Source organism: Apium graveolens, chromosome 11, assembly GCF_009905375.1.
Source record: "Apium graveolens cultivar Ventura chromosome 11, ASM990537v1, whole genome shotgun sequence".
Classification (NCBI taxonomy): Eukaryota; Viridiplantae; Streptophyta; class Magnoliopsida; order Apiales; family Apiaceae; genus Apium; species Apium graveolens.
In genome coordinates, this window is record NC_133657.1 from 197,785,786 (window position 1) to 197,795,599 (window position 9,814).

At 31.7% G+C, this 9,814-nt stretch overlaps 1 long non-coding RNA gene across 1 annotated transcript; it reads left to right on the forward strand.

The window, feature by feature from the left end:
* The first annotated feature begins 8,186 nt into the window (after positions 1-8,186).
* On the forward strand, positions 8,187-8,927 carry LOC141696627 (uncharacterized). Its single transcript, XR_012564456.1, has 3 exons — positions 8,187-8,320; positions 8,476-8,561; positions 8,651-8,927. It is a non-coding gene; the product is annotated as an uncharacterized LOC141696627 (long non-coding RNA).
* The last annotated feature ends 887 nt before the right edge of the window (positions 8,928-9,814 follow it).

The following is a 9,814-nucleotide window of genomic DNA, read 5'->3' on the forward strand; positions in this document are numbered from 1 at the left end:
TTCCTAAATTAATTGCTCAATTGCATCTCTTTGTGTCAGGGGATACCTGTATGGCCTGATGTTTATAGGTCTAGAATTAGGTTCCAGAGGAATTTTATGATCATAAATTCCTCTATGTGGAGGTAACTCATCTGGTTCTGCAAAAATAACAACAAATTCCTTCTGCAACTTTTCCAGTTCTGACCCATGTTTATTCTTTTCTGGCTTACTAGACTGAACTGATTGGTTGGGGCTTATTAAAGATAGCTCTTGTACCTGAATAAAACAAAGTTGAGCTGCTTGCTTAAGCAATTTGGAAGAAGGAGGTTTATCCAAAACCTTCAGCTTATGACATGGTACTCCCTGTAATTTGATAGCAGCTCCTTTGAATACAAACTCCATCTTCAACTTCTTAAAATCCCACTTGATAGGACCTAATGTACTTAACCATTGTACTCCTAATACCATATCACATCCTCCTAATGGAATCAACATAGCTTCTGTACTAAAAGATCTACCACCCATTTCCTAACAAAATGACTTACACACTTGATTACATGGTTTGTGATTCCCATCAACCACAGTAACAGCTTGAGTATCAATACTTTCCAGATTACAATTCAAGGATTTTTCCAGATTAACATCCACAAAATTATGAGTGCTACCAGAATTCACTAAAATAGAAATGACCTTATTTTTAATAATACCTCTTATTCTCATGGTCTAAAAGTTTTGCCCGCCTGCTAAAGCACTGACAGATATGCAGGGTTCACTTTCTTCTAAAACAGACTGAATTGTTTCTTCTTCTTCATCAATCTGTTCTACATCACCTAGTACTTCCACAGTGAATAATTGTGATTCTCTAAACTTACATTTATGGCCTATTTCATAAGGTTGATCACAAAAATAATACAGCCCCTTTGCAATCTTTTCAGCCCTTACATCAGCTGGTACAAATATGTTGTTTCTGGCCTGCCTTGGGTTAAATTTTGTTAAGGGCAATTGATCTGGTTTAGTAGCAGGTGTTGGTAGCAAGGGAGGTTTAGAATTAGCCAACATAGGAATAGATTGTATAGGTTTTGGCGCATTATTAAAACTATACCTAGTTGACTTCTGAGAAACCACGGCTAATGATTCTTCTTGCAATCTTGCATACTCTATAGCTTGAGAGATTGTTTGAGGCTTAAAAGCTCTTACAAACGGTTTCACAGACGGTTTCAGGCCACCAATAAAACTATCAAGAATGTAATTATCTGGTAAAATGTGATTAATCTGAATCATAACAGACCTCAAATCTTCAAAATCATCAATGTACTTCTCAAGACTCTCATTCTGCATCAGTTTGTTAAACTGTTCTACTATATTACTACCATTTTCTTCCTTAAATCTTGCTGTCAAATCTTCAGTAAACACCCCCCATTCTACATTTTTTCTTATAGCCAAATAACTAGTAACCCAATTTTCTGCCTTGTCCAACATGTGCAATGATGCTAAATCTACCCTCTGATCAGGTTGAATTTTACACAATTCAAAGTATTTCGTAGCCTTCTTAATCCATACCCTAGGATTAGACCCATCAAACTTTGGAAACTCAAGTTTAGGCAAGAAACTTAATGATCGAACACCAGAAATTGTACATATAATTGGTACTTTTTGGCGTCCTGATGCATTCTCTGCAGATTTGATTTGTTCCTTCATGTCTGTAATTATTTGCATCATCTTTATCATGTTGTCTTCAAGCCTTTTAATCTGAGCTTCTTATTTTCTTGTACTTGTCTCCAATAAAATCTTGAATTGCTCCTCCATAGCCGTCGTTTTGGGAGTTCCACACGCCAGATTTGATGAATATACTAACACACCATGTGTTTGAGTAATTGCGTCAAAGAAATACAGGATAGAACAACTCTGATACCAATGTTAAAGGATTATTCTGAGCCCTTAAAGTTGGCTACAACTTGCCAACATACAACCAATCAAGAACAAGAACTTACAAGAATTAGAAAGAGAGAAAGAGAGTTTAGAGAGAAAAGAAGAGAGATGAGAGAACAAATTGATAAGTTGTTATTTCATTTCATAAAATGAATCAGGTGTCTCTTAACAGTATTAATGTCGATAACAGAATTTCCAGTTTAAAGTTTAGTTTGACCTTTTCAGCTAAAAGAATAAAATTGTAAAAAGAAATGAAAATCATTTCTATTTTAATCCTGTAACACAATTTAGGTTCGATCCTCACTCACCCGAAAATTTACGAGAACATATACTTTTTTCGATAAGCCATATTTGTCGACAAAAAAAGATCAAAAAATTTCAACCCGTTTCGCTTTCAAAATAATACGAGTTATTTTTTATTTATGAGATGCATATTCATAAGAGGGGCCTACTTCATTTATTAATTAACATTCAAATGCACGTCGACAATTTAACATTCAGGATTAATTTCGGCAACGGTTGTTGAGACTCTAACATTTCTCGTAAAGGAAAAGTGATAAAAATAAAGAGTACCGGGAAATGAGCGTTACTATTTCGATTATACCGAAGGCATATCTTAATTTTTTATTTGCGAACAAATAAAATGTAAGTTGAATACATTTATTCTATTTATTCTATTATATATAATAGAGCAAGTAGGATATTTGTGAGATAATTTATTCATATTAAAATTACTGAGTTATCCCTTATAATTGTATGCTAGTAATTATTTTCATTTAATATAAATGTATTACGTACTCAGACTCATTATCGCGTGTGTTTAGTACTGCGTGTGTTTAGTACTACTTCATTATTTAATATTAATAATTTATAACTATATATGGATAAATTAAATACTTTACTTAGGAAAAAAAATAAGGTTAATGTATGAAAAATGAAGTACGTATAGTAGAAATTATTCTTGATTGTAAAGATACGGGGAACTATTATAAAAGACTTAGCTTTCATAAAATGATTAAGATTACACATCAACAATGATTATATTGAAAAATTTAAAGATATATGTGTTATAATGTTGAAATTTTTTAACAGTATTTATATCTAACAAATATCAAACTTCTATTTTTACAAGAAAATAGTTGAACAAACTCAAGGATTATTAATATTAGATTGCTGACCCTGAGGTCACCCTCAGGTAACAACTCCGAGGTTAAAATAAATACAATATAAGTGGAGGTTATTTTTGTAAATATATGGGGGAGATTCAGTTATTACAAAAATGTCATCCATCATTTGTATGGAAAAATGTTATAACCTTAGGTAAGATAGCTGAGGTCAACCTCAGGCCTAGTTTTCTCTATTAATATTATGACACATATTTCGAGTAGAGGGATCATTAGTCTAACAACACATACATACTTTTATCTGTTAGGTTTCAGGTTATAAATATACAGCAGAAACAAACATTAAAATTGTAAAAACTGAATAAAATCGAAACCCACCGCAAGATCCATGCAAAAACAATGTTTAATTCGTGGATGGGATGTTTACCTTAAGAAATTTTACGATTATGGTTGTCCAATAGAGGTCCTTGCTTAAAAAGATCATCCCGTATCCCGTCGAGCAATTTATGCCCTATATGTATCCACACGAAAACTTGAGCGGAGGAGGGAGGCGTGTACTAGCACCGAAAATCTGAACCCGTTCTTCTTCTTCTTCTCTCTCTTTCTCTATCTCCTACAATTTTGTATTTTTAATCCAATAAAAAATATAGCCCCCTAATTCAGCCCTAAAAGAGATCATATATGAGAGACAAAAACGAGTTCTAACCATAATCCAACATTAGGGTTATAATAAATCTGAAATTCCAATTTATTGTCTAATTAAGTCTCACTTAATCATCCAACAACTGAATTTCTAATAATAATTCATTCGAATTTCATTTAATCTATTAATTAAGTCCAACTTAATTAATAATAAATAATATGGAATTCATATATAATTCAAATCCGAATTTAAATTAAATATCCCTCCAAGTTTTCTTTGTGCAACCCTATAGATTATTATTACGTTGATATCTCATATTAAAATTATAAATAATGAATGACATCTAGTAATACATCAGTGCTACCAAGTAATTATAATTAAATCGATGACCGATTAAATCTTTCGTGAATAATGTACAATTTAATATAATCTCTTTAACCATATATTACAGATTAAATTCGAGGCATATTATGTGTCATACTCTTCATGATTTAATCCAGGTTTTCTTGATCAATGAGTAGACTATTATTTCAAATCAATATTTAAGTGTGGCGTCACGCATTTCATAGTCTAGTTCAAACAAGAGACCAATAGTATAACTCAAAAATAGGAGGGTTAAACCATTTCTAGATCATTCATACTTCTCATAAGATTCATAATATATCTGAAATCCACTTTTATCATAAGTATAATAATTATCTTATAGAAATACATTGTAAATCACATATATATTTCGATATATTCACTTAAAGAGAATATTTTGTAATGAAATCATCATCAACATTAAAATTGCAGCGGTAAATAAAATTTCTGCAATTTAAGTTTGGAAAAACTCTTTTTTTTATAAGTGCAGCGGTAATAAATAATTATTAAAATTGTAGATGTAATTTTTACATTATGAAAGCACGAAAATCTTTTTAAAAAATTTAATGAATCTAATTCTTCTATTCTATCCAAATTTCTTATATTTTTTTAAGAAAACTTCACAAATATTTTTCTTAAAAACAAAATTTTCATTTCTAGTTATTTCTTAACATGAAAATTCGGGACCCTATAATTACGGAGGCCCTGTGCGGTGGCTCACTCCGCGCTGCATTATCTACTTTGTTCATATATTTAATGTATTTCTTGTTTAAATTTAAAATTTATTATTCTCTATTCTTTTTCTTTTTAGGGTTTCTTAAGACCATTTCAGACTGCTCTAGTTGATCAAAGAATGCATTTGCTGGTGTTTCTTTGCAAGGGATAAGAACCAAAGATGTATAGTTTTATTATGATTCAAATCACAAAATGTTAATTTGTTGACTTCTTTGTGTTCTTATTGTTTTCCTTTTTTCAGTTGGGAACACTGACTTCAAAATTATCAGAGCTAAAGAATCTTCCGGGGCCTTATCAGTAATTCATGTTTCCGAGTGCATATGTTCCCCGAGGTGGCTTACCTCTTTACGAGACAGTGAGTAGTGACTGTCCCCCTCAGCTAAATAACATGAAAACAAAAAATATGCACTATTTTTCCCTTCAATTATGTATTGTGTCTTTATTGATTGAATTTTTTTTTGCAGAAGGTCCGATGGTCTATATCTTGAGAATGGACGTTTGGCCCAATCCTTTTTGTTGGATGTTTCACGGGATTTGGCCAACCTACATTTCATGACATTGTTTGGTGCATTATAAATTAGAGGTCATGTCCAGGGTCGACATTAATTTGATGAGTGAATAAGTCAAACAGGTAAGATCAAAATTTATGTATTGAATAATTGTTTGTTTCTTAGAACACATATATACTATATTATAATAGACGAAACATTAAAAGTTTGGTAGTTGGTCGGTCGGTACTTGGTGAAATTACTTAATTACCCTTACTTAATTATTTCAATTCTAATTATTGGGGTCGATCAATTCTAATTCTAATTGATATTGAAATCAACTTCCTCTATTACTTTACCAATTTCAATTCTATTTTATATCGAACTCTATATCATTATAATTTATATTAAATTTAAAAAATTAATGAATTAATAATAACCAAGATTAGATAGCAATTGATGGATAAGATTGTGATTTCTAGTTTCTTAAAAACAAAGTTTTCTCCAAACAGTTTCTACACTTCTGAAACTATTCGTAAAGAGTTGAGAATGTTGTTTGGAGTTGTCGTTTAATTGATAGTGAAGGTCGATGATGATATGGGATATTATCCGGAGTCCACAGGAATTCCATTCATCCACAATCTGGGATTATTTGTAGCTCATGATCCAACTCAAGTATTCCATTTCAAATTTTATGACCACGCAAGCGGATTGACTAAGGTATCGCAGGGGTATCTTTATTATTTGATGTAAAAATTTGATAAAAACAAAGAATCATGTTTAACCTAAATGTAGAGCGGGTTCATGTTGATCAATAATTGTATGTAATCTTTATCATATGGGTTTGCGTCATATGAATATTGTTCATATTCCGTAATCATCACGGGCTTGGACCTTTCCACCACCTACCTATGCGGGAAAACCAAGCTTTTGGAATGGACAACTTTTTTTCATCTTCCTTGTCTGGGCTCGCAGAATTGGTGGCTTGAATATCACTATTAATATGGTCATCCTTGTTTATGGGTAAGTGCAACAACCCTTCTTGCATACCCCAATAAGCGGCATGATATTTGCGATCATAAGGTACTGGTCGCCCATCAATAAATGGTTCCCCTGTCACAAAAAAATAAAAACAACCCAGGATAAAGTTATGAACTTTATTAAAGGCTATCCCAATTTTCTAATTTGTTTTAACTCCCATGATATAGGAATTTACCTCATAAGAAATTTTTACAAACATTAAACACTTATCTATATGTAATGGCAAAATGTTAGTTATTTTTCTTATTTGATTCATTTAATACTAGAAATAAGGGGAAATAATGATAAGCTCATCAGATGTGAACCCTCTTAGATCTAGACAGTATACAATTGATACTCATTGCATTATAATGTAATGTACTGGTCATAGATTTCAATAACTCCAAAATAGAAGGGTTAAATCATTTCTAGATCATTTATACTTCTCATAAGATTCATAATATACTCGAAGTCCACTTTTATCATTAACCGATCAAAGACAACTTTTAATGTAATCAAAGTATAATAATCTTATAAAAATAAATTGTAAACCACATATATATTTCGATATATTCACTTAAAGAAAATATTTTGTAATGAAATCATTATCAACATTTAACCTTTCTTACGACATAGTGGTTCGTAAATAAAATTTCTGCAATTTGAGCTTGGAAAAACTCTTTTTTATAAGTGCAACGGTAATAGGAATAATTATTAAAATCTTATAAGTAATTTTTACATTATGAAAGCACGAAAATCTTTGTAAGAACTTTAATGAATCTAATTCTCCTATTCTATCCAAATTTCTTATATTTTTTAGGAAAACTTCACAAATTTTTTTCTTAAGAACTAAATTTTCATTTCGAGTTATTTTTTAACATGAAAATTCGGGACCCTATATTACGGAGGCCCTGTGCGGTGGCTCACCCCGCGCTACATTATCTACTTTGTGCGTATGTTTAATGTATTTCTTATTTAAATTTAAAATTTTTTATTCTCTATTCTTTTTTATTTTAGGGTTTCTTGAGAAAATTTCAGGCTGTTCTGGTTGATCAAAGACGTGCATTTGCTGGTGTTTCTATGCACGTGACAAGAACCAAATTATGATTCAAATCACAAAATGTTAATTTGTTGACATCTTGCTTATTGTTTTCTATTTTTTGAGCTGGGAGCACTAACTTCAAAATTATGAGAGCTAAAAGAATCTTCCGTGGCCTTATCACTAATTCATGTTTTCGAGTGCATATGTTCCCGAGGTGTCTTACCTCTTTACGAGACAGTGAGTAGTGAGCACTCTTGTTCCATTCAATTATGTAACTTTATTGATTGAAATTTTTTTTGCAAGAGGTCCGATGGTCTATGACATGCATTTGCTGGTGTTTCTTTGCATTGTGGTTCATGTAAGCCCAAACATAGATAATTAGAGTGCTTGTACATGTTTTCTAAGATGAGATATACAATGTAGATGGATTCACCGATTTCATGATATTTTTTCTGTAAGTTTTGAGGCAATTGTTGCTGGTTGTCCGAGGATACAAATTTGTCAACGGTCTACTTATTTTGAGAGGGTATATATAATAGGGGAAGATAGTTCGAGTTCGATAAAGAATTGTTTCTACTTCTCTAACACTAGCAGCATCAACGACATGAATGGAGTTGATATTTCACTGGGTAACTTCTGCTTTCTATGCAACTTGCATAGCTTAGAGTGCTGAGCTGTTCAAATATGGTAATTAGAAGCTCTTTTTTCCGCCTGAGATGAGATATGCAGAAAAAATGTACTATTAATAGAAGCACCTCATGATGTAGAGATTGTTTTTAATTTCTTTTCATAATATAGAAGTATAGAACAATTGTTTTGTTTTGGTAATCTGAATTCCATATAATAGCGGGCAAAGTGTATGAATTGAAATGGTATGGTAATCCAAATTCCATCTAATAATGTTCTTCATCCTTTGTTGATGCAGAAGAAATTGAGAAGTTGGGCGTTGTGGCAGAAGATATCAAGCAGAGGCAGAATGAGCTGGTGCACAAATCAGGTTAAAGTTCTACTATTAAATGTATTGAACCAGTAGAATCATTGCACTTATTTCCCCTAATAATTCTAATGCTTCTATATATATGGTCAGCGAATTAATTATTTAAGTAGCCCATCAACTTGTAAGCTATTCATGCTCAGATTGTATCTTCACAGAGTAATTGAACTTCCTACTGAATTTCATTCTACTTTGATAGAAGATTATTCTACTTTATATTCGTTCAACGCGCGTACTATTCCAGGTCAAATCTCCAAACTCAAATGGCTTATGCAGTAACATGTCAATTTGTTATTCGTGTCCCTGAATGTTCTTCGTCCTTTGTTGATGCAGGAGATATCAATGAAGGGCGTAACCAACTGGTGGACTCAGGAGATATCAATCAAGGGCATAACCAACTGGTAGACTCTGGTCCACCTCTCAGTTACTAGAGAACTCTGTTTGTGTAAGCAAATTCGGTCATGGTTCTGAGGTTGCAACAATGATTTGAATCTGAATGCGTTGTCTATGAAATTCTGCATCAACACATTTAGTGTCCAAGCACATCCATGGTAATTTTAAACATACTTGAATGAAGCTTTTTTGTATTGGATTGACCATGATCTCTAATTTTGTCTCGTGCAACAGTGTATAGAGCTTGTAGTTCTGATATCATTGAAAACGAGGAATGCTGTGGACTTCTATCTTACAACGAAATATAGAGCTCATTAGGTGTTCCTAACTTTGTAGTTTCTACATCTTATGTTCTGTTGCGAAAATTGTTCTGGGTTTTTCTTTGATGTTGGATTACAATGGTGCTTATTTGGTATCTTGACCAAATTTCGAAATGTATGGGCTGAATTTAGAGCTTGAAAGCATCAGTGTGTGAGTATACTCTTTGATGGCAGAGGAAGAACCAAAGTAACAAGTCTGCAATGGAAAATATAAGATGCTTGTGTAATACATGAAAATCCTAGCAAAAAGATATTAAAAAAATCCAACATACTTTCATTAAAAAATCCAACGTACTTTCATAAAATATGAGAAGCTGGCTACGTGTATACTATATTTTAATATATCAAATATTAAAAATTTGGTAGGGTCCGTGAGTACTTGCTGAAATTACTAAGTTACCCTTACTTATTTATTCTCATTTTAATTGGTTGGTTGGTTGGTCAATTAATTCTAATTCTAATTGATATCAAAGTCAAATTACTCTAACCATTTAAACTTTATTTCATATATAACTCTATATCATTATAATTGATATTAAAGTTAACTCTTTTTTTTACCAATTTAACTTTTAATTCATATTAAGGTCTATATTATTCAAATTGATATTTCGGGCTAAAATCAAATTATCTTATTGATCCGAACTTAAAAAGTCGGAATAAAGAGCTTCGGGTTATAAACAAAACATTTAAAAGTTTTGTAGTCGATCGATACTTGCTAAAATTACTTAATTACTCTTATTTAATTATTATAATTTTAATTAGTCGGTTGGTTCATGAAATCATA